The sequence below is a fragment of the Artemia franciscana genome, chromosome 14, assembly GCF_032884065.1.
Source record: "Artemia franciscana chromosome 14, ASM3288406v1, whole genome shotgun sequence".
Lineage (NCBI taxonomy): Eukaryota > Metazoa > Arthropoda > Branchiopoda > Anostraca > Artemiidae > Artemia > Artemia franciscana.
Genome location: NC_088876.1, coordinates 28,729,497 through 28,755,381, shown reverse-complemented (window position 1 = coordinate 28,755,381; position 25,885 = coordinate 28,729,497). Strand labels below are relative to the sequence as shown.

The following is a 25,885-nucleotide window of genomic DNA, read 5'->3' as shown; positions in this document are numbered from 1 at the left end:
TTTAACAGAGAGCAACTAACATCAATTAAATCAAATAAAACAAAAATTAATGGAGAATAAATAATATCAGCCATATTTTTAACCTACAATCAGGTGGCATAAAATATTGTTTATAAATTTAGAAAAACCCAGTGTTAAGGCTTAAAGTTCTGCTAAATCAACAGGAATTGTCTTGTCAGAACTAAGGCCAGAGAGAAAGAAACTGATAACCAAAAATTGAGGTACCCAAAAATTTCAGAACCCTCTAGAGAGAAAAGAAGTGGAGGTAGGTACTTTAAATACTTTCCTGGGACATACTTTAGCCTCTAGACACATCCCTGAAAGTTTCATTTTCCTAACCTAAACTCTTTCAAAAATAGCCAAAAGTAGCTAAAGTAAAATTTTACCCCTACTTTATGTTAAAAATCCAGTTTGGACAGCAATCTCAATTAATATAGACTATATAATATAGCCATTAACCTAACCATTCTAAATTTTTTTCAACTAAAAATTATAGGTTGGTTTAGAAACTAGGCCTGTTTGATTTGGTAATATTTGAATAACTCACCAATGTGACAGCTGCCTTCCTAAGAACAAACGTTTTTAACAACCTAAAAAATTTTCTTCTGATTCCTTATTAAGCTTAGCCTTTGCAAGATGGGCCTAAAGAACACCAAAAACCCTTTAAATCCTAAGGAATATGCATAATATTACTTACAGGTCACTGAAAAGTTAAGATTATTTCCGCTATTAACAGTTTCATTGTCTTTTCTTTAGACTAAACGATTTCATATTTCTTAACTATTTTGCCACTGAAGCGTTCGATTGGCAATTCTGTGTTGACTTTCTAGGTTGACTTCTTACTAAATAAAACGGCAGCAGAGAAAAAAGTCAACTTTTAAGTTAACTTTTGCGAGTCGAATCAAACGCAACTCTGAGTTGCGTTTGATTCGACTTGTAAAAGTTAACTTAAAAGTTGACTTTTTTCTTTGCTGTCGTTTTATTTAGTAAGAAGTCAACCTAGAAAGTCAACACAGAATTGCCAATCGAACGCTTCAGTGGCAAAAAATTTAGACATGTGAAATCGTTTAGGAAACTGTTAATAGACAACTGTGGAAGTGCATGGACCCTAAGGTGTTAAAACAGAAAGGGGGTCTTTCGGCGATTCACTTCAACTGTTAATAGTGGAAATAATCTTACTTTTTTAGTGACCTGTAAGTAATCTTATGCATATTCCTTAGGATTTAAAGGGTTTTGGGTGTTCTAGGCCCATCTTGCTTTGGCTAAGCTTAATAAGGAATCAGAAGAAAATTTTTATGTTGTTAAAAACGTTGGTTCTTAGGAGGCTTTAAGGAGGGCAGCTATTACATTGGTTAGTTATTCAAATATTACCAAATCAAACAGGCTTACCAACCTATAATTTTTAGTTGAAAAAGATTAGAATGGTTTGGTCAATGCCTATATTATATAATATATATATTCATTGAGATTGCTGTCTAAACTGGATTTTTAACATAAAGTAGGGTTAAAATTTTACTTTAGCTACTTTTGGCTATCTTTGAAAGTGGATAGGTTAGAAAAATGAAACTTTCAGGGATGTGTCTAGAGGCTAGAGTATGGGTAAATTTATAGCAAACAGTATTACTGGCTTTTGTATAAAGTAAATATACCACTTGATGCGTTTTTTATGCTCCATACAAATATAATAATTGCTTCTACTGGAAATTCATATTTTAAGCACTTTTTGACCTCTTAAAAATGACCTAAATATAGAGTATAAAAAGGCTTAAAACATTGGTCTCAAACTTTATAACATTGGACTCAAACTTACTGTTTAATTATAAATCCATTTTTTTTTAATGATATATTATCCACAAGCACTGAATGCTATGGCGTTTTTTTCTTTCTTGCTGCTGAAATTTCAATTAAAGCATGCGTTTTTTGGTCATTTTTTTACAAAATAATAAGATATCTGAAATCACAAATTTGTAACAGTTTAGAAATAAATTTGGGCTATGTTTTTGCACATCAGGGGGGTGGGGGTAAAGCATAGCATATATTAAATATGTAAACTAACCATTACTGCATTTAATATAGTTAAATTTACAGCAAACAGTATAACTGGTATTTGTAATAGCCAGCTTTCATATTTTGACCAAAAACGCATGCTTTTATTTAAAATTTGCTGTCAAGGAAGAAGAAAGCACCATAACATTGATGAAATTTATTTATCCGATATAATTGTGGAAAATCACTGCTTGTGGATAATGTAACATCAAAAAGATGGATTCATAATCAAATGGTAAGTTTGAGTCCAAATGGTAATCACACATCAAGTGATATATTCACTTTATACAAAAGCCAGTAATACTGTTTGCTATAATCAACCAAAGTATGTCCCAGGAAAGTATCTAAAGTACCTACCTCCACTTCTTTCTCCTCTAGAGGGTCCTGAAATTTTTGGCTACATCAATTTTTGGTGATCAGTTTCTTTCTCTCTGGCCTTTTTCTGAAAAGACAATTCCTATTGATTTAACAGAACTTTAAGCAATAACACTGTGTTTTTCGAAATTTAGAAATAATATTTTATTCCACCTGATTGTAGGTTAAACATATAGCTGATATTATTTATTCTCCATGAATTTCTGTTTTATTTCATTTCATTCATGTCAGTTCTGTTAAAAATACATTTTTTTTAAATCAATCTTCTTTTGTGAAAAAAACCAATTGAATTGTTTTTCTTTTCACATGTTGCATAAAATGTAAAGGAATGCCTGGCCCTTCAATTCGTATATTTTAACTAAAAGTTTTTGAGGCAATTCCAATCAAAATACAACTGACACATTTTAATATTATTTTTTTTTTTAGAATACATTAGGACACTATTAAAGTTTTGCATTTGCACAGCTAAAAAATTGTCTTAAAAAGTGCCAAGTTTAGAGAGTTATTTTAATATTCTTCTTGCTGATCAGTATAATTGTTTTTAAAATTCCTTCTATTTAAAGCATTTAAACATTTTAACTCCACCTGTCATTGTCATGGATAATGTCAGCCTGTCCCAAGCAAAAATGAAGGAGGAGGGTTGGGCGACAGGTTTGCTACCTGTCCCTGTAAAAAAAAAACAGCAACGGAAACGTCGATAAATGCCTCGGATGAATTATCTTCCCCCCTGATAACGAACCCAGCACGCCCCCAGACACGATTATTGACTGCGAAACAACCAACAAAAATTGGCTTCTGGAACGTGAGAACTATGAGTCAGTTATCAAAAACAGAGCAAGTTCTCAGAGAGATGAAGCAATATAATATTGACATACTAGCCCTAAGTGAAATACGTTGGAAAGGTGTAGGCCAAGAAACACTAGATCATGGATATGTACTGTTACATAGCGGAGAGGACAACCATCATCAGGCAGGTGTAGGACTTATGATGTCCCCTGCAGCATACCGAACAATGCTGAAATGGACTCCAATAAACGAAAGGATCTTGTTTGCATGATTAGCTACAACACACACTAAGCTTTCTGTCATTGTATGCTACGCTCCTACCAATGAGGCGGATGATGATGTCAAAGATAGCTTCTATGAAACCTTGCAAGCTGTCACCAAAGACATCCCCAAACATGATGTTCTATGTGTTGTTGGTGATCTGAATGCCAAAGTAGGAGCCGATCGCAAGTACTGTCCGGAAGTCCTAGGACTGCATTGGACTTGGCCAGATTAACGAAAATGGTGCATTACTAGTATACTTCGCGCTAAGTAATGACCTTGTCGTTGGTGGGACACTCTTTGAGCATAAAAATGTGCACAAGTACACATGGACATCTCCAGACGGTTCAACGCGAAACCAGATCGACCATTTACTGATCGCCAGAAGGTGGCGTACAAGCCTGTTAGACGTGCGTGGGTATAGAGGAGCAGACGCCCAGTCGGATCACATGCTCATGATTGCCCACTTACAGATCAAACTACGTGCCCAAAAAAAGACACAGCAACATCTGAAGAAACTGTACGACACGGACAAGCTACAGGATCAAAAAATCCGCAGAGATTTCTGTATCTCTGTATGGAACAAATTTGATGCGTTGCCTGTTGAGGCAAATGACTCAGCAAGTGTCAAAGAGAAATGGGAGAAAATAAAAAGTGCATACACGACGATTGCCGCAGAAAAGCTAGGTTTCCGAAAGAAACCAAAGGAAAGGTGGATCTCTGACACAACATGGAAACTGATTGACGAACGAAAGGCACTTAAGCAAGCCATGCTCATAGATACTACAAGGTGTTCCGAGCTGGCAACAAAACAATTATACAAAGAAAAAGATAAAGAGGTAAAAAAGAGTGCAAGAAAGGACAAGAGACAGTTCCTTGAAAAGAAAGCAGCTTTAGCTGAAGAAGCTGCTAGGAAGGGTGACTCCAAGACTGTCTAGCGATTGACAAATAAGATGGTAGGAAAACAAAGCAGCCGAATCACCCTTGTCAAGGACGAAAATGGATCAATTATATCTGATCCAGAAAAAATTGATGAGAGATGGGCTTCCCATTTCGAAAAACTTCTGAACAGACCAAGAACTTGCGACCAAGCTAACGTACCTGATATCCCTTTTATGTATTTAGACATCAATACAGATCCTCCGAGTGCTGAGGAGATCATACATGCAGCAAAGAAGTTAAAAAATGGACGAGCCCCGGATATTGATGGCATCTCAGCAGAAATGCTGAAGTACTCAATTAGTACCTGCATATCTATTTGGCTTTCTCTCTTCACCAAAATATGGACCTGAGTGAAGGTCCCAAGAGATTGGAGCAGAGGCATTATAGTCAAACTCTTCAAAAAGGGAGACTTGATGAGCTGCCATAACTGGAGAGGCATCAATCTTCTCCCTGTCTCATCCAAACTATTAGCCTCCATCATTTTGCAACGTCTGCGGAAATCATTAGACGCAACTCTACGAGAAGAGCAGCATGGTTTCAGAACTGGGAGATCCTGTTCTGATCTAATATTTGTACTGAGAATGCTTGTCGAAGAATCAAAAGAATGGAACAAGAAGCTCTACCTCCTATTCAGTGACTTTGAAAAGGCATTTGACTCAGTTGACAGAGATTGCTTGTGGAGAGTTTTGAAATACTACGGAATTCCCGAGAAAATAGTAGATATGATTATAGCGCTTTATGAAGAATCGGAATGTTGCGTAAAGACCGAAAACGGTACAACCAGATTTTTCAAGATCATGTCTGGTGTTCGTCAAGGATGTGTACTTTCCCCCATGCGCTTTATAATTATAATGGATTATGCCCTGAGATTCACATCGGGCTACGGGGTAAAAGTAAGCAACAAACAACTGTTTGATCTGGACTTTGCGGATGACGTTGTCCTTCTCAAAGAGTCTAAAGAACGGTTGCAGCAGCTGCTTGACACTATTACCGAGAATTCAGAGAATGTCGGGCTAAAGATAAACATTGACAAATCGAAGAGCATGGCCATCACAACCTCGCCACTTGTTCTCCATTGCAAAAACAAAGATCTAGAACAAGTCCAGGAGTTCAAGTACCTGGGTAGCTGGATTGATTGTGATGGAGAGATCTCGACCGAGATTAAACGTAGAATTGGACAAGCTAAAGGTGCCTTCAATAGATTGAAGCCTATTTGGAGAAGTAATAAATATTCAATGCGACTGAAGCTCCGCCTCTTCAATAGCAATGTACTTTCAATTCTCCTTTACGCAAGTGAATGTTGGAAAATAAATACCCAGCTTGAAAAAAGGATCCTTGCATTTGAAAATATGAGCCTCAGAAGAATGTTGAATACAAGTTGGCAACAAATAATTACAAATGAATAAATACGCAGAAAAACAGGTCAACCTCCAGTCATTGAGTTGCTGAAAAGAAGGTGATGGACATACCTGGGACATGTTCTTCGTATGGAAGAGAGCCGCCTTCCTCGAACAACCTATGAATGGAAGCCAGATGGTAGAAGAAAGAGAGGCCGCCCCAAAAATACATTGAGACGAACACATGACCGAGATCTGAGGACGGCCGGCACCTCACTAATACCTGAATGGGAAGACGTCATCGCTGCAGCACTAATGCGAGACAAATGGAGAGGCTTTGTCGACGCCCTATGCGCCACCGATGGCTCTGGAGGAACTAAGGTCTAAGGTAAGATTAAAGCATTTTAAAGGGATTCTAAGCCAACCATGGGTATATTTTTGTCACAAATGATTTTGCTCAAGTGAGCTGATGGAAAACAAATAGAATATATAATTTTTCTTTTTTTATTATTTCAAGACTAGAATATCACAAAACTGAGCATTCATATTGCTATTTGTATTTTAAGTAAATACAATCCTTGATGGGAGTTTTGTTGATACATGTCTCAAAATTAATTTGTCTAAATAAAATAGATACTGTTTATGGGACAGCATTGAAAAATGGCAGGAATTATGACTTGAGTTGTTTTTTTTTTCAAATAATTTCTTTTTCTGGTTATATTTGTGTTCCTGCTTAAGTGACTGGCACTCTAGGTTGAGGATACTTTGTCCAAAGGGCAAAGGTTTAATTCCTGGCATTACCAGTTTTTATTTGGTTTGGGACAAAGGTCAGTGATGTGACTATGTAGGTTGAGTCAGAACTGGCCCAACCTTGAAAGGTTACCTAGAGAAATCCAGGGTCAGTAAGCAGGAAGGGCTTGGAAAAGTATAGGATGACTGGTCCCTAGCTTCCTGGCTAAAGGACCACCTGGTTCTTTAATGGGCTTTTGACTTAGCCATAGATTCTTTGTTTTAATCCGATTAAATATAAGTACAAAGGAAAGAATGCCAGTAAGGTAGGCCTTCCTTTTCAATGAATTGTTGATGTATAGACAAGAGTATAGGTCATAAGAAATGGCTTGTGAATGTTTTGCAAGGTTTAAAAATTTGAGACAATTGCTCAGGTTGGCAACTGAGCACAAAAGTAAAATTTTCCAAATGGTTTTTGTTGTGACTGTTATATTTATGTATTATCTAGTATTTTAAAGTTAATCTTCACTGTTTTGTTTTAATTGCCATTGCCTTAGGAATTTAGTGTTAACAGACAGGAGTCATTGCCTTAGGAATAACAGACAGGAGTTCTATGTTTCCTAGCTTCAATAAATTTATATGCAATTTTGAGACCAGGGGTTACAAAGTAGGTCAAAACTTGCAAATGGAACCGTGGTGTGACTAATTAATTTGTAAGAAATGTATATCAATTTAAAGATTCAAAAAAAAAACAAGACAAATAAATAAAAGTATCCCTTTACAACCATTTAATGAAGTGTCACAAATGTAGGTCACCCTTAAGATTGAAATTAACAAAGCTACAGTTATGAATCTGTTTTCTTTAAACAGACTAAGGGGCAATATGACCAATTCAATCTCACTTTTGGGCTCTTTCCTTTTCAATAGGAACTTTCTTTGGATTTTTCTTCCAACCAAGTAAAAACAGTAGGGACAGGATCAGGTGTTAGTAACCTCCCATTTAGCCTACATACCCAGGAGAAAATTATGCAACTCTATGCTAATAATTGGTAATTTTTTTGTTGTTCATATATTTGACTTATAAAGTGAATATACCCCTTGATGCCTTGTTTTGTGTTCTTTACAAACATAACAAGTGCTTCAATTGCAAGTTCAAATTTAAGTGCTTTTTGAGCTCTTGAAAATTTGTTAGCTTAGGTCAAAAAGTGCTTAAGTTTGAACTGGCAATATAAGCAATTATTAGCAAGTAAAGAACATACAAAAAGGCATCAAGTGGTAAATTCACTTTATTTGTAAGTCAAAATGTAAAAAAAAAATTTACTCCCAACCTGCCTAATTTGCAAATATATAGCCCAAATTATATATTTTCAATGTATCCTGCCATCTTTTAGCCTATTTGTTTTTCTTTTGCCACAGTTGCTTCAATTCTCAGGTACTAGGGTTGAGGGATAGATTTGCAGAATCAATAGGAAATATGTAATTTCAGCTTTAGATTTCCATATTAGGAGGGTTGGGGCTAAAGTAGAGCAGGGTTGCATATAGAACGTGTTAGCTATAATTATTATGTAAATAATAAAGAGTCACCTTTTTTTTAACAGGTTTTCTTCTATAAGCCTATAGGTCCTTCTCTTGGCTTTTACCACATAAGCACATGTAGTTTAACAATGACTTCTCAAGAGCTTAACTATGAACCCTTAGTAATATTGACAAGAAATGAGTGACAGAAAAAATGAAATTTAGGCTAAATTGGCAATCAGGAACTAGGATACAGGCTAAAGGGGCCAAAAACAGGGCTGTATAATTGGAGCTGAAAGAATTCCAATTATACAGTGAATTTTAAAAAAATCACTGCATACAAGTTATTTTTTAGTGAAGTAAACACTTCCCTTGCTAATTTAGGACTTTAAATTGATTAGCCTACTGAAATTTTCCCATCCTATGCAATTGAAATATTTTCCCTTTTCAGAGCATTAAGACAATCTATCACAATAAAAAATATCCAAAGCATCTTGAATGGAATGACTAAAAGAAGACATATGAAAATCACAATCTGCAATCTAACAATTAAACTTCTGGCCACACAAATTTTATTCAGATAACCAGCTCTGAAATTATTGCTCAAGTAGCTTAGTAGTAACTTTAACTAATATTCCAATAACTTTATAAGATTTTTCTTAACCATTTTATTATCTACCTATCCCACCCATTCAGTTAAAGAAATAACCCACCCACCTGCAAAAGAAAAAAGCCAGTTTTAACTAGGCTAATAACATAGTTTTTTAAGTCTATTTTAGTGCAACCTACCCAACAACATAAAATCAAGCTCAATAACTCACCACACTGGTACACAAAAGTGGTGCCTTCATCTTGGATCCATCTGAAGACATACTCCATGATTAGCTATAATTGAAACTTCTGCCTTCTTTCCGAGTTAACTTGAGACGAACGTACAAAATGCAAAAATTGTTAAAAGTCAACTTTTCATTAACTTTCAGTCAACTTTTCCAAATCGAACGCTAGAAGTTAACTCGGAATCCCAAATAAAATGTCGGAATGCTGGTTTCAGTCAACTTGAAAAGTGAATCAAACGCAACTCTGGTGTCTGCTTTATAACCTGATAAATGGACAGCTTGAGACATAGGCACAACTTATGGAATAAATGTTTTGTACATTGGGGCCTACCCATGCTTATTATTTGGACCAACTGCATTTGGCCTCACTGTCACTCCAGGGGAGTAATATGGATCCCAATTTACCAGCATCCCAAGTAAAACACATCACTATACTCAGCGAAGACCAATATATAAAACCATCAAATCAAAAATAATAGACCACGCCAAGCCGTTTTCCTATTCCAATTCCAGAATTTGTATGATTCTAAACAAGTAAGTTATTAGTGATGATGTAAACAAACCCATGTGCATACTTAATTTTTGAACCCCAGGATATTTGCCGCAAATCTGTGAGATAAAACCATTTCTCCTTATTATTTGTGCTTTTCATCAATTCTGTAGTACCTTGAGTAACATTTTAATGGGCTAACCATAGTGTTATGTCCTATATATTCAGAGTTTGAAGTTTTTGTGAATATATTTATGAATTCTCAAGGGAATATTGTGAACAAAGGAATCAATAAGTATTGATATTGTATTGGAGTATTGCGATAGAAGTATCGGATTATGTTGAAGTATTAGAATATATGGGATTGGAGTGTCGTATCATCAATAAGTATCGATATTATATTGGAGTATCGGTATCGTGGAGTATCCTATCATCAATAAGTATCGATATTCTAATCATTGTTTATATAAACAACAGAAATAAACAATAATCCACCTCTAATTGAAAATCTGAACCATTTTGTTGACAAGTTGGCTAAAATCCCAATAGCCTACATCTGTCAGCTGAACTTTATTTTTCTCACATTTTATAGAAACGCAACAGCGTTGCTATATTAAAAGTGGTTTCTTAAAGTGCCACGTGTAAAAGAAACCAACCAGTCAAAATGGCACCAAAAAAGAGACAACATAAGTGCCCAGGATGCACAAAAAACCTGGATGAGAATTCACAAGCCGTCAATTGTGACAATTGGTTCTGTATCGAGTGCCTAGGATTAAGCGATGAACAGTATGTCCTGCTACGGAAAATGAATCGCACTATGAAATGCGAATGGACCTGCCCCCGGTGCATCTTAAACAAACCTGTGCGCGACGCCGACACCCTAACCAAAGCTATTGAGTCTTTCAAAACAGAAGTACGTGATGACATTGCTAGCATATCGTCTAATGTCAACAAGGGCCTCAAAGAGATTCAAAAGGTACTTGCCACGAATGCAATGTTAGCGAGGTAAAAGCGATTGTTGACTCTGCAATCACTGCACAAGTGACAGGGCTTGCACCAGATGCACTAGATGAACACATACGCCGCACAGTCAGAAGCGAGCAAGATAGGCAGTGACGCAAACTCAACATCGTTGGATACGGGATTCCGACCCAAGCAAGTGATGAAGACTTCCTTGCCAAATATTTCCAGGATACCTACAAAATAACGACCAAAGTTTTCACTGTGAAGAGACTACCAGCCTCGTCCCCCACGGCTGGACAACCACTACGATACCCACCAGTCCTATTCACGGTAGACAGCTTTACTGAAAAAAAACTTATCCTTGATGCCTCCTACCAGCGCAGACACAATTCGATTCTATGGCGACAGCTCCAAAGAAGATCGCAACGCCAGAAAAACCATGTTGGAGGAGATGAAGAAGAGACAGGCAAACGGAGAAACAGACCTAGTGATTAGAAAAGGAAAAATCACAAAAAACGGACCAACTCGAGCAATTTCGATGGCGGGCTGCTCGAGCATGGAAAAATAACCACTACCTCTTACCGTCTCAGCCCCCCTGTAAATAGTCTATGTGTGAGTGATAATAATTGTGTAACAATAAACTTGTGTGAAAGTAAAAACAGTAAATTAACAGTTACGTCCCCATGGCCCTCTGCATTGTCCCTTAATAGTAGCTCCGTGTACCTCAGCTGTAACTCACCCACTTCAACCATTAGTGAGAACAACAGTGCGTATAACCAAAAGTTGCCTAGACACACCAGAAAACTTGTAAACATTATGACGGCTAACGTTGATGTTATCACCAATAAGATGCCAGAACTGTGCTTGAATTAAGTCAGATAGATTTTGCAACTCTGACAGAAATTAGCCCTAAGAATTCCAGATTTCAACTAACAGAAGACTCCATCTGCCCCACTGGATACAAAATCTTCAGCAATCTGTCCGATCCAAACTGCAGAAGAGGAGTTGCTGTTCTGGCTTCCAAGGAATTCCAGGTAAGAGAAATTTCTGTCCCAAATTCTTACTTACCTTGGGTTGAAGCCACTTGGGTATCCCTGTCCCTACCTAACGAAATGTTTGTCCTAAGCTCAATTTACAGGAGTCCCAGTTGTCCACGCCAGCTGTCCTCTCAAAGAGCAATTGCTGAAATGACGCAATTCATACTATGCAACTTCCCAAAGGCACCTTTGCTCATGATACGGGACATAAACCTCCCAAGCGTGTTCTGGATAGATGGCCAGGGTATCACCAGGTCAAGCCTTGAGCAAAACTCACTAATTCAAGTCCTAGGTGATAATTTTTTGTACCAAACAGTAACTGTGCCAACAATAATGCGTCCGGGGACAAAATCCTTCAACACTCGACCTAGTCATAACCAATGAAAGGTGATCGGGACACAGACTCTCAGTCCAATTGGCTCAAGTGACTACGTGCCAGTCCTCTCATCTATACAACTCAACTCCAAACCATCAAAATATATTAAGCAATCCTTTACTAATTACAAGATGATGGTGGAAGAGCTGATAGATGCAAATCTGGAAATTCTGATCTCAAATGATGTGGAAGCTTCATGGCTGATCCTAAAAAATACCCTACTAGAGAGCCTAGCCAAACATACCAGCGTGACATGGAAAAAGAAACCAAAAACTCTACCTTTCCTCATCCCAAAAATTAAGAAACTATGCAATAGGAAGAAAAAAATTCGGGAGAGGTTTGTGAAATAAAAAACAACAACAGTATACGAGAAGTACAAAATCGCCAGGAATCTCCTCAGAAAAGAAACGCGGAAACTCACTGTAAACTACGAAGAACATCTGGCCAAAAATGTCAAGGAAAACCCTAAGTTATTCTGGAAACATATCTCCCTACGTAAACCAGGCAGACACTCTGTACCGGACCTGGAGAATAACAGCTCAGTCTCTTCCTGCGCCTCCGAAAAAGCTAACCTTCTGAATAAGCAGTTTGCCTCAGTGTTTTCTAAAGATGACCTCCAATCAGCCCTCCCACCAGCAGAACAGGCTCACACTCCCTTCCCAATGTTACACTCTCCGATCACAGTCGAGGAAGTAACCAAACAGCTTAAGGAGCTTGATGCCAACAAATCGACTGGACAAGATGGTCTGAGTCAACGACTGCTGAAGGAACTAAGCCCTGCTATTTCAGCGCCCCTGGTAAAATTATTTAACCTGTCACTAACAAAAGGGAAGCTTCCAAGCCATTGGAAGAAGGCCATAGTCATCCCAATTCATAAGAAGGGTAACAAAACTTCAGCAGCAAACTATAGACCTATCAGCCTTACCTGTGTGGCATGCAAGGTCATGGAGAGAATTGTGAACAAACGCATCATTAACCATATTGAGGCTAACTACTCATCAGCAGCGGCCAGCATGGTTTTCGTTATAAGAGATTATTGGATACAAACGTTCTTGAGTCTTACAGTCTTGTAACTGACCTATTAGAAAAAGGAGTACCAGTGGATATAATCCTGCTGAATCTAGCCAAAGCTTTCGACAAAGTTTGTCACCTCTACCTCATTTACAGGCTATGCACCTTGTCTCTAAGTCCAAATGTGATCAGTTTGATCGAGGATTTTCTGAGGGACAGAACACAGCAAGTGAAAGTGACCAATGGACCAAACAGTCACGCACTCTCTGATGAAGTCAAAGTCACCAGCGGGGTCCCACAGGGCAGTGTCCTGAGCCCTACCCTGTTCAATATATACGTAAATGAGCTAGCCTTTATCACCAGTAACAAAACCACTCTATATGCGGATGATTCAAAACTTAAAGGTCCTGCCAATACCCCTTCTGCCCGCCAATCCCTCCAAACTGATCTCAACCACGTGTGCTCCTGGGTCAAAAGATAGTTGCTGGAATTCAACGCTGAAAATTCAAGGTCATACACTTTGGACACAGCAACCCCCAGCAACAATACCTAATGACCCAAAACCCTGGAAGTCACCATATACTGGTGCATGTTCAGGAGGAAAGAGACCTTGGAGTTATTGTAGACTCCCAGTCCAAATTCAGCTCCCACTCAAAGAAGATCTCAGCCAATGCTAGCAGAGTCCTAGGCATCATTAAACACAGCATTACCAGCAGAAGTAGACATGTAATCACCAAGCTCTACAAAGGACTGGTAAGACCGTGTTTGGAGGTGGGGACCATTCTGGCCACCCCTCGATTCAAAAAGGACAAGGTAGTGCTTGAGCAAATCCAACGAAGGGCCACTAAGCTGATTGCCAGAATGGAAAACAAGCCCTACAGTGAAAGGCTGAAGGAACTCAACCTCCCCTCTTTAGTATACAGGCGGAAACGTGGGGATATGATCCAGGCACATAAACTCCTCTCTACCAATCAAGAAAATGAGCTCCTGGAGATTAACCCCTCCCACATAACACGAGGACACCCAAAACAAATCCGCAAACTTAATGCAAGGACTGGACGAAGATGTAGCTTCTTCTCGAACCGGATTGTGAACCTCTGGAACAACCTCAAGGAGAACACTGTTTCTGCCGAATCAACAAATATATTCAAACGCCGTCTGTATGCTGAGTGGAGTGACAAACCGTGGAGATTTGACTGGGATGCACCAGAATTTAATCAACCACGTATGCAACTGTCATCACAAGGAGTGATTCAACAGGATCAAAAGTCTTTATTTCACTCCAAGCTGTGATAGGTAATTTAAGGTAATTAGCTTAAATATTTTTGCTTTGTACAGCGCTACCTATTTTAAATTTTTTTATAGCTAACAGTTCAGCCGAAAGTTTGAATGAGGCAAATTAAATAATCTGCAGAAAAAGTGCATAGCCCTTGCAAAATAGGTATAAAGGGAATGCAAAAAGAATTTAAATCACCATTCTTCTGATATTAATTCCAGCCATTCAGTACTGTTAAGAAAACTCTTGAAAGTTGTTATTAAAATTTTGTGATATGCTATGGATATGGAACTTGATAGAGTAACAAAACTAACATTAGAGGAGCTAAAGCTTATTCTTAAAAAGATGGGTCTAGGAACAGATGGAAAAAAAGAGGTACTTATTTCTAGTCTATTTTCAGCCTTTGAAAATGGCCTACCTGATGTTCCTAGTGAGCAAGAAAAAGGTGAAGTAAAAAAATTGACATATAAGAAACTACTAAATTTAGGCCAGGATCAATATTTTTTGGAAAGAGAAGGAGGCTGAATTTTATTCAGGAGGGAATATTTTATAGGAAGGATTTTCCTTGGAGAGGAAATTTTTGAAAGGGACTTAATACTTTTTTTAAGAAACTATTTTGTGGAAAAGTTTTTTAAATTGATTTACTAATAAAGCAAACAGAATGATGAAATGCATATGAATATACAAATGCTTTTTAAAAATTATGGCTCTTTATGACTTTATTTTTACAATATCCTTGTTCTCTGATAGAACTTGTTACTTTACGAATTCAAGACTGATTACAAAGAAGGCGATTTTTTTTCTTTTCGTGGATTAATGCCTTATAAGTTTATTCAGAACAATCGATCGAATAAATTCTTTAGCAGTTTTCCAAAGTTATACTGATTTTTGCAAATTATTTTAATGGGACCATATGTTAGTTACGATCACCCCTGTGACGTCATTTATACGAAATTTTTTTTCCAAAATTAAGGATCTAAATGTTTTCTACCATAGTAAGGAACTATAAGTTCCTAAGTTTCTAAGGAAACTCATGTTAAAAAGCTATTTGACAGAGTGTGAAGATTTGTAGACTTTTTTGATATCCTCATTGGTCGTTTAAACACAGTTCACATTTGAACCTACAGGCTTACCAGTGTATATTAAGTTACTCCCTGTCTCGGATGAAAAACACAACTTATTTGGGGCTTAGTGCTTCACTGGTTTTGCATAAATGGACTCATCCTAGTTGGTCTGGTCCATTCGAAAGCTAATTTGCTAAGCTTTTTTCAAATTGTCCACAGGTTGTACGTTTTAACTTCTAACAGGATTGAATCAGTATCTCCACAATACACTTAATAGTGAAAATATGGGGAAACTTGGATCACAGCGATTATCCAGCCATTTGTAATTCGTACATGGTGAATAGTAGTGAGACATTACCATATATAAAGGGAATTCATATTCAAGAACTGCATACAACTTTATATGGAGGCATTTTCCAGTTAGATCACTTTCAAGGATACAATCCCCGTAGAAAACTTATCCCTCCCTCATTGAATCCTCGACAAATAAGTCTGATCTACGTCGGTGATCATACCTACCTCTTGTTTAGTGAATTAAAGAATTAAATCCAAGACCAGATAAGAAGTTGAAAAATTAAATCCCAATCCGGCCCAATTTCCTCGTAAAGTTTTTCCGTGTTTTTACAGACTATATCCAAAAACATCAATACATCACTTGCCTGGTATGTTTTACAATAATCCTTCTCATTTTCACATCCTCCTTTGACCCAAACTTTTATAGTAAATCCATGGTTGGCAGTGGTGCATTGACGATCATGAAGTGAATCATAAAATGCTTCGATGGGTGGCAGTTTTTCCTTACTTAGCCTTGAGGTGGAGCGGTACACTATTTGTCTTAACGAAGTAAAAAAAAACATTATTTATTGTTGTTATTTTCAACTGTTCTCCATTTGAATTGTAAGAGAAGCAACTTCTCAGATTATTTGGGTATGATATTGTATGAAAAAGATCCATCGACCCATACACCGTCTGCAACTTCACCTTTTTGCAAACGCGCCAACGCTAGCAATATGATTTTAAAATCATAGTTGGAGCTATTTATGTAAACCGGTAGAAAGTATTGTTGTTTAAAGTTTAAATTTCAATATTTATGTGCCAATCCATGAAAGTTGTTCCCATCCCCAAAGACATTAGATTACTTTAATGATCATGGTCCCGGACGAACATTTCCCCACTATCTTCAAAAAATTTTCCCTCACATACCCACCACATTCCTTTATTTTCAATTACCAACTCTATTACCTCAGGTAATAGAGTCACTGGATAGTTTGCTTTGTGTAGCCGTGAAATTGACTTATTGGCTGTTTTAATAAGTGCAACCATATCTGCGCCTAAGCAATCCTCGCAACCCAGCTTCTCATATACCTTTACCAATTGCATTTTGTTACTCGGTTCCTATTGCACAAGAGCATAAAGACTGCAATGACTTCATGTTCTCTAAGACGATTCGAATTTAATGGATTGCACACATCCATGAGTGTTTCTTCGACGCCTAATGCTACCTTGTCGCTCAGCAAAAGCGAATTTCAGAAAGTTCTGAAACGCAAGATGGCATCGTCACCCAAAACTGTTTCCAAGATTATTACCCATAACGCTGGTGTTTCAATTTTAATTTGGTACGAAATCTAGGCTGACACAATGAATAATAGCAGCAAGTAACCTCTTTGTACCCTCAGTTGAAACTCAAGTAATATGTGGAATAGGAAAAAATTTCTAATTGCATCAAGTTCACTGGCAGGCACATAAAGAAGCCATAACCAGTGTTTCACCGATTCAATGGACGGAGCCCTCACTGAATTTATTGCCCCTTATTTATCTCTAAGTTCACCCTCTTCATATTCTGTATCTTGTTATAAAACTATATTACCAATCTTTAAATGCTGATAAGCTCTCATAAATATATCTATCCCCTTAAGTGTTACAGAATATAGCCCCTTTAAACAGTTAAAATCTCCTTTAGGACACTATTCTCCCTTCCCATTCCCATTAACAGCCAAATTGTCAAAAAGTTTTGACCAGTATCCTTTGCTGTAATTTTATGCCCTGGAAACAGACCACGTTCTTAAAGCACTCTAAACCCGTATCGAAAGAAAAGCGTTGTACACCTCTACAATCCTTCAAATCAACATTGCATTTTACAGCCCCCATCTCTTTCCGACTCTTCAAACAAATTAATCTCAAAACCTCTGAACCGCTTCCCATCTTATTAAATTTTCCACCCTATTAAAATAAAACCCACCTACTCTGAAAAAACGCCCTCAAAATTTTGCAAGCCGGGGTGAAGCACCTGCATTTCCATTTGCAGGTAATGTTAGTATGCTTTACCTTATATTTCATTCAAGAAATATTTTTTGAGCGATGGGTTCTTTTATGCTATCCCTACCTCCCTCCTCCAATCTTATTTTCGAGAAGGGCCCTAATCTTGCTTACATAGGAGTGGATCAGGTCAGCTGGATCCATTCGAATACTGCTACATGTGAGGATGTTGAAGGGGTTTAGGTATACGAACCTTGAAAAAAACAATAAGAGGCTAATAGCCCTTTGAAATTTTCTCGATTTCACTCTAAAAAGAAAACATTAGGCTGAAATAGAAGATATTATTAGTCTGCGCATTTTGGAGGGTTGAAGTGACCGTTGTTATATAGAACCCCCATACTACCAACCAAAGATTTATGACCCGGTAATGTTTCCATAAATGGAGCCAAAGTGGCAGTATGGTCTTGGTGAAAGTATTCTACCAGCTAAGAATTTAAGAGCCAGAAACTACACACATAGGACAAGTTGCCTCCTTTACGCTTCAGCTATTGCAAAGTCCTCGCATTGAAATTATGAGTCTTAAAAAACTTCTGTTGGGGGTGTAAGCTACCACAGGTGCTTTATCCTTGCCAAAGAAATCGATTCATAGTTGCTTGATCCATGCTGGATCATCATTGGCGGGCTGAAACAAAAAAATTATTTTTCCCTTGAAATATTTATGATAATATCCTGAAATGAAATTCAGGTTAGGATGGCTTCGCGCCATCCCAACACCTAGTTGGTGGAGGCACTTCGCGCAACCCCCAAGCCCCCCCGCGCGCGTAAGTTGTTACGCGCCATATTAGTTACGCGCCATTGTAGTTGTGTCCCTATGTCCCACCTGTGAATATAGATATATATATATATATATATATATATATATATATATATATATATATATATATATATATATATATATATATATATATATATATATATATATATATATATGTTTTTAACTACGTTAAAAACATTCTTTGCTGTCCCATTGTCTGTGCATATAAATAGATTGTCAGGTTTACCGACTCTTGAACATGCAACATATAATGGTCCATGGGAAAACAATCCGTATTCAGATCTATACCTCATGATTCTAATGATTGCCCTTGAGCTTTGTTGATGGTGATTGCTAATCGACCATTCCCTGTGTCGCCGTCGTCATTTATATATCCCCCTGTTCCCCCCGGCGTCCCCGTTGTAGTTGTGTCCCTGTGTCCTGGTCGTCATTTATATTCCCTGTGTCCCGGTCGTAATTTGTGTCCCGGTGTCCCGGTCTGTATATACATTCGTTTTTGAATTGGTCTTTTTTTAGTTTTTAGTTTTTTACCTTTTTTTAGTTTTTCTAGTTATACCTCATGATTCTAATGATTGCCCTTGAGCTTTGTTGATGGTGATTGCTAATCGAACATTCCCTGTGTCCCCGTCGTCATTTATATATCCCCCTGTGCCACCCGGCATCCCCGTTGTAGTTGTGTCCCTGTGTCCCAGTCGTCATTTATATTCATTGTGTCCCGGTCGTCATTTGTATCCCGGTGTCCCCGTCTGTATATACATTCGTTTTTGAAATGGTATATGATGAAATAAATTTTGTATTTTTCCCCTTTTTTTTCTTTTTAGTTTTTTTTTGTTTTTACTTTTTTTTTAGTTTTTTTAGTTTTTTTTCTTTTTTCTTTTTAGTTTTTTTTTTATTTTTATTTTTTTTAGTTTTGCTTTTCTCCTTTATTTTTCATTTTTTCCTTTTATTATTTTTTTTTCTTTTTTAAGTTTTTTTTTGTTTTTTAGCTTTTTTAGTTTTTTCATTAGTTTTTAGTTTTTTTTCTTTTTAGTTTTTTTGTAGTTTTTACCTTTTTTTAGTTTTTTTAGTTTTTTTAGTGTTCTCTTTGAGTGTCCCGGTCGTCATTTATATTCCCTTCTAGCTGTTGGGGTGGCGCTTCGCGCCACCCCAACACCTAGTTGGTGGGGCACTTCGCGCCCCCCAAACCCCCAGCGCGCGTAAGTCGTTACGCGCCATATTAGTTACGCGCCATTGTAGTTGTGTCCCTGTGTCCCACCTGTGAATAGAGATAGATATAAATATATGTTTTTAACTACGTAAAACATGCGAATATACAACATTCTTCGCTGTCCCATTGTCTCTGCATATAAATAGATTGTCAGGTTTACTGACTCTTGAACATGCAACATATAATTGTCCATGGGAAAAACAATCCGTATTCAGATCTATACCTCATTATTCTAATGATGTGTCCCTGTGTCCCCGTCGTCATTTATATTCCCTGTGTCCCGGTCGTTATTTGTGTCCCGGTGTCCCAGTTTGTAATTTCTCTTTGAGTGTCCCGGTCGTCATTCATATTCCCTGTGTCCCGGTGTCCCGGTCGTCATTTGTGTCCCGGTGTCCCGGTCTGTAATTTCTATTCGAACAATCCCTGTGTCCCGGTCGTCATCTATAAATCCTGTCTCTGCCCCCGGCGTCCCCGTTGTAGTTGTGTCCCTGTGTCCCGGTCGTCATTTATATTCCCTGTGTCCCGGTCGTGATTTGTGTCCGGGTGTCCCAGTCTGTAATTTCTCTTTGAGGTTCCCGGTCGTCACTTATATTCTCTCTGTCTCGGTCGTCATTTGTGTCCCGGTCTGTAATTTCTCTTTGAGTGTTTTTTCTTTTTAGTTTTTTTTTAGTTTTTTACCTTTTTTCAGTTTTCTTTTTCTTCTTTATTTTTCAGCGTCACTATGAAGTACATATCGACGAACCTTTGTTTTTTTAACTTAAATCTGGTAGGCATTGATGACCTTATCCAAGTCAAAATCCCAAACCCAATCATCATCGCTATCATTTTCAGTTTTGATATGTTTTGACTCTCGCTGTCCAGGTGGATTTTCATCTAACTGCGCGGTTTTGCGTTCTTTAGCCGCAAGCCTGTTTTCTTGCTGTTCTTGTGATTCCCCGGCACGCTTTCTTTTCCTTCGAAAAATGGAATCACCGTACCAAAATGAAATAAGTTTTCTACTTTAAGTCCAGTGAAATTCCGCCTATTTCTTTGGAGGCTAGAGGCTCCTCAAAACTATCGAGAGGATCCTGGTATTTTCCCTTTATTAAACTAAAGAGAAACCCCTTTTAGGATGGAAAACACCATTAAACATCCCTCCAAGCGTCAAGAACAAGGTTCCCAGCATCTTAGCTATTTCCCCATGCCGAACAAATATTAAGTTTTATATCCCTTAAACATTAAGCTTAGTTAAAAATTTCACAGAGCTTCTTTGACTTTAAATACGCTAGGGCTTGCAACTCCATCTTGCATGCTGGGATCACCTTTTGATCCCAGCATTATGGCCTGCATCATGGCCTTGTAGAGCAGAAATAGCCGCGTTCTCCCCTCTTTGTTGGGGGACCGCAGAAGGATCCGTATCTTTGCTTTGTAGGGCAGAGGTGGTTGCGTCATCATCGCACGCCTTTGCCCTTTTTGGGGAAGAAGGGCGTTGCTCAGAATTTTCTTTAAATAGAAATAAAATTTCAGTTTCTTATGAAACAAAAGGGTTAAAAATACTTCTTATTTTGATAATTTAAGAAAGTCAGAATTAGTTTAAGTTGTCAGCCTTATATGCAATATTAATATTATGTTTCAGGCTCAAAAACCCTTATTTCACCTCTTGAAAATCCATATACAAAATCGCTTTATGGTGTTGAACCCCACCCGGCATTCGAAGGAGTGGAAGATAACGCAGCACACTTGGTCGATCCCTGGAGAAAGAGACGACCAGTCTCCGAATCACTCTGAAAAAACTTTGGTCTTTGACACAAGATCGGTCAAGTTGTAGGTCAACTGTCACTGCCCTATACACCCCAGACGTGAAAGAAATTAAGTAAGTAACTAATTCTTTTGCCATCAACCCGTGCGCTGAAGCGAGTTTATCTTCCCGATAACAGCTTCTATATAGGGTATAAAAGACATAATTTCCTCTTGGGGCTGGAAAGAAGGAAGTTGGCGATGGCCGTTTCGTGGCCGAAAAGTCTCCAAATTCGTCGCTCCTCAAGAGACTTTCACATTGAAGCTATCAAGCCAATTCTTGATCATTTTCTCTTCTCCGACAAGATCTAAAACGTCATCCAGTTCTTGACTCTAAGCTCTAGCAACGAGCTAGGAGTTCCTGGTTTTCATAAATTCTTGGAGCACTGAGAATCTGGTATTTGAAATAAGCTGGAGCAGGAATGGCGGTCCATATCAAATTTAACTTTATGTGAAGGAGTATATCTTGTAAACGAATTGGACATAGTGGTCTACTGGCGCAATAATCTTACAATTAAATCTTCTACAGGGGGAGTCATGTTTCCAAACGTCTGGAAAATGACACAGTACTTTTTTTCACTGCCATTGTCAAATGTCATTGCCGAGCGGCATTTCAGTGTTCTAAGGGAAGCTGAAACTGAGAGGCGAAATCGTCTTAGCTCAAAAGCTCAACATTAAAAATTGCCAGCTAAAAGATAGCTGTGGCAAGGTGGGGTTAGAGCCAGGACTTGTTAAGTGTGTCCTTAAAGTAAAGATCAATTCAAGTTCGAAAGAGTGCATCTCTATGACCTATAATATTCTGCTCAGATGTAATCATTGGCGAATCTCAATACGGTATTTCCGATTCCAATTGACCTGTTTCTGTCCATCTGGATGTTTCTTTCTAACATTTTTATTTCTTTTAGTACTATGATTCTCATTAAAAAGTGGTCTTGATCATATTAATGATTTTTATTGTTAGCAAATTCATTTTCTGTTTTTCAATCCAATTCTTCAAAAAACTAAAGTAGTGGCTTTTGAAATAAATAAAAAAGAACTCAAAGTCACCGCAAACCCAGTAGGTTTGCATGGAATCAGATGGATTCTTTTCAAGCCTAGTCCTCAGGTCTCCAAACATCGGCAAAGTTTTACTTTCATGCAAATTTCAGTCATTTTAGACATAAAAACTCGAACTGCTGGATCCAGGCTTTCTGAAGGAGGGGTAAATTGGTCAAGAAGCAAAATTTGAAATTTGCCTTGGGTATTTGAAATTTTAGGCAAGCGTGTCACTTCCTGTTTTTCTTTAGGGCGGGGGGATATAATGACCGATCAAAATCCTGCTGAAGATTTCTTCTTTTTTTTTTTTTTGAGCGAGCAAACGTGTATTGCCGCGATTAGTGAAACTTAAAAAAAACTATCATTAAAAAGTGTATTATCTTTTGTATTTTCTTCTTTGAAATCTATTTTAGTAAAACAAATTGCACTGCAAAAACACCATCTTTCGCTCGACTGTTACATTGAAGCGGTTACGGTCGAGTGGCAACTCAGGTTGCCACTCGACTACTGCCACTCGGTTAGTAGCAGTCCTGTTGATTAGCATTCTGTTTAACCCTGTAGTACCACAGGATTATCATATGCAGAATATAGAGAAAAATGAATCTTTTAAATATTTATTGCGAAAACTAAGGCACATATCTTATTTAACTGGAATATTCACAGAAAAAAAATATACATCACAAAATCAATATAGCACATATACAAGACACAATATCTATTTATAAACATTGTCACAAAATCCTTCTGAATGAGATCTAATAAAGCGAGAAGAAAATTAAGACTTCTGAGTCGCTTTCCAATTAATACATTCTGAGAAAAATTCTAAAAAAAAAATAGAAAAAAAAAAATAATATAAATTGAAGAAAAAAATTATATTGTAAGAGTTTTTGACAGAGGAATTTCATTTGCAGTTTCTATATTTTTAGCCAAAAGGTTTACCAAATAAACTTTAAGCCTGAACTGATTTTATTATATCTTAACCATTTTTGGTATAGTAAGTAGCATATTTTTATTATATAAAATTAAGAAGGCAATAAATAATTCAAAATATGTATACTAATTTCGGGCTAATAATACTTTTATATGAAGGCGTAATATTTTTCTTCTTATTTGAATCAAATTTCTCAACAACTTTTGTCTTACACAGCTTAACATCACTGGTGAGTTCGAAGTCTATTCTTATGGGAATTCTCTGAGAAAATATACAACACAAAAAGAGCTCCAGCAGATCTTCTTTTCTTCAAAGTCAAGCTCAAGTTAGCTATTGTTACCAGACGTTTTGGAGCAGATGCAGTAATTTTCTTTTAATTCTCGAGTAATTCATTTTTCCTGCAAGCGTAGAGACCTACTTCCCCCACCCACGGTTCCTTGTGGGTTTCGAAAAATAGGTTTTTTGGTATTTTCATTGAAAATTAATCTTTTTGGCACTATCAGTGAAAATAAGTAAAAAAAAAAATTCAACCCTCCTAAGACTTCTAAGACATATTTCACCCTCCTCCCTCTACCTCGAGAATTTTTCTGAATTGGCGGCACTACACATTATGTCCTATGAGGTGCCTTATTTTACAGTAGTATCTTTAGCCTGTCCTAGCACCCCCCTCCCTCTACCTCGAGAATTTTTCTGAATTGGCGGCACTACCAATTCAATAAAGCAGTTTCATCATATTATTTTATGTACTCATATCTAGTGTAACGTCCTCTTTTGGTAAAATCCAATTGAAAAAACAGAATACACCAAAACACATGGTTAAATAGAGAATATACCTAAATAGCTGTTCCAAAAATGACAAAAAAAAGAAAGAAGAAAAATAAAGTTTTACCTGCAGATGCCCCAGGGGCTTGACCTCCCTTTATACCCAAAATGCATAAAATTACTGGAAATGCACATTTCCAGCATTTTATGGCTAAATCAAACCCAATTCTTTCGATAATTGAAAAGGTTCATTCCTCCGGATTAAAGTATAGGCATCCAGGTTTACCCCCCCTCCCTCGAAACGATAAAAGTTACTAAAAATAAAAAATTATATTAACTAATGGCCAAAAAGTATAAGTCAGTTTCGTTGTTGAATGAGCCCATCCCCCCTCCGCCAATAACTTGTTTTCTGCACAGCCTTCAACTAAAAAAGTAGGCCTTTACTAAGTAAGCCATAGGCCTAAATTAATGATTTACATTCTTTTTAAAGTTCAAACTTAATAACGGAAGCCGTTCTGGATGCATTGGTTTGTCACCTTTTGAAAATCTACAAGGTCATAGTTCATTTTGATTTAATTCAATATTCACCAAAACATTCCTTGAAAACTCCACCTTAATACCCTTAGGAAGTGCAGTAACAATAGGTGTAGTAGCAGCAGGGCCGTCATGTAAGGGGTGCCTTAGTACCCTTAGGAAATGCAGTAGCAATAGTTATAGTAGCAGCGGGGCCGTCACGTATGGGGAGAGGGGGTGCCCCTAATGTTTTTGGGCACTCGGTAGAAAAATAAGTCGGCGACTTTTTGCAAAAGTCGCCACTATTCTTTTTCAGTTAAATAAATACAACAAAAATACTGATATATCATCTACAGATATCTCAAAAAATATACAGATAGCTCTTAAGGGCGATCCGCGTAAAAAAGTACTACAGTTCAATGCCCAGGAAAGCAATGCCCCTGTAGGTCCTTGTGATTTGCGTTATTCACAAAATGTAAACAATAATATGGATATGTATTGAGCTAATTAGATTAAGTAATTTAATTAATTAAAAAGAAAACAAGAGAAAGCGAATAAACACGGAAAGATTTGATTTCCCGTGTTTATCTTCCCATTATAACGAATCACTGTTTAACTTGACTCCATTCAATTTGAATCTATTCAAATCAAGTCCAGACACCTCGACCTTATTCAATCCCCTTTAATAAACCCCCACTTAGTTCATCCCCATGCAACCAAAATCCAAAAAATTGAAGAGGAAAAGGAGAATGAAGAAAATCCGAAGAAAGAGAGAGAAAAATTTGATCCCCCCCCCACCCTTAATTGTAAATCCTTAACTCTAAATCCATTAAATCCTTAATTGTAATTCAGAAAACATAAACAAAAGAATGATAATTTGTAATTGCACTAGAAAGACAGTGTCATATTTTGTTTGAGCCACTCAGAGGCCAATCCCGTCTAAGCCAACAATAACAGAATAGAAAAAGCTTCTAACGAATTCTATATTGCCAATATGATTTTAAAGGTAAGTAAAATTTGTAGTTAACCGGACTCAAAATCAGCAAGTAATCAAAATATATCGAACACAAAAATATTGATATTTAAGCAAAAATAGGAACTTATAAGTTATAGCTTTTGCGTAAACTTTTTAGGCATTAATTTTTTCCTCAGCGCAGAAATATAATCGATGAATTTTTTTACTAAATCAGAGACTAGAAAATTTGGCAGAGATTTGAAAATAGCTTTTTATTACCAGGAAATTTTGAAAATGATTCTGACTATTAACAAGGTTGACGTATTTCTTACATATTCAGTCTACTATCTACGATATGGTCGATTCAGTCTGTATATATATATATATATATATATATATATATATATATATATATATATATATATATATATATATATTAAGCTTATTAATCATTTATGAATTCTTTCCATTTAGCAGCTCTTTAAAAAAAAAATGAATAAATAAAATCAATAATCAATACGTTCCTTAAAAGATAAAAAAAAAACAAAAAAAAAAACATAGAAATGGACTT

At 37.1% G+C, this 25,885-nt stretch overlaps 1 protein-coding gene and 1 long non-coding RNA gene across 3 annotated transcripts in view; both read left to right on the top strand.

Annotated features, from left to right (window-relative positions):
* LOC136035538 (S phase cyclin A-associated protein in the endoplasmic reticulum-like) overlaps positions 1 to 25,885 on the top strand; it is a 598,516-nt gene that overhangs the window by 198,160 nt on the left and 374,471 nt on the right. The window lies entirely within an intron of this gene.
* LOC136035534 (uncharacterized) overlaps positions 1,051 to 25,885 on the top strand; it is a 33,479-nt gene continuing 8,644 nt past the window's right edge. Inside the window, exons 1-2 of the long non-coding RNA XR_010619463.1 lie at positions 1,051 to 1,193; positions 20,958 to 21,194. This is a non-coding gene — a long non-coding RNA (uncharacterized LOC136035534). The remainder of the gene's footprint in view (positions 1,194 to 20,957; positions 21,195 to 25,885) is intronic.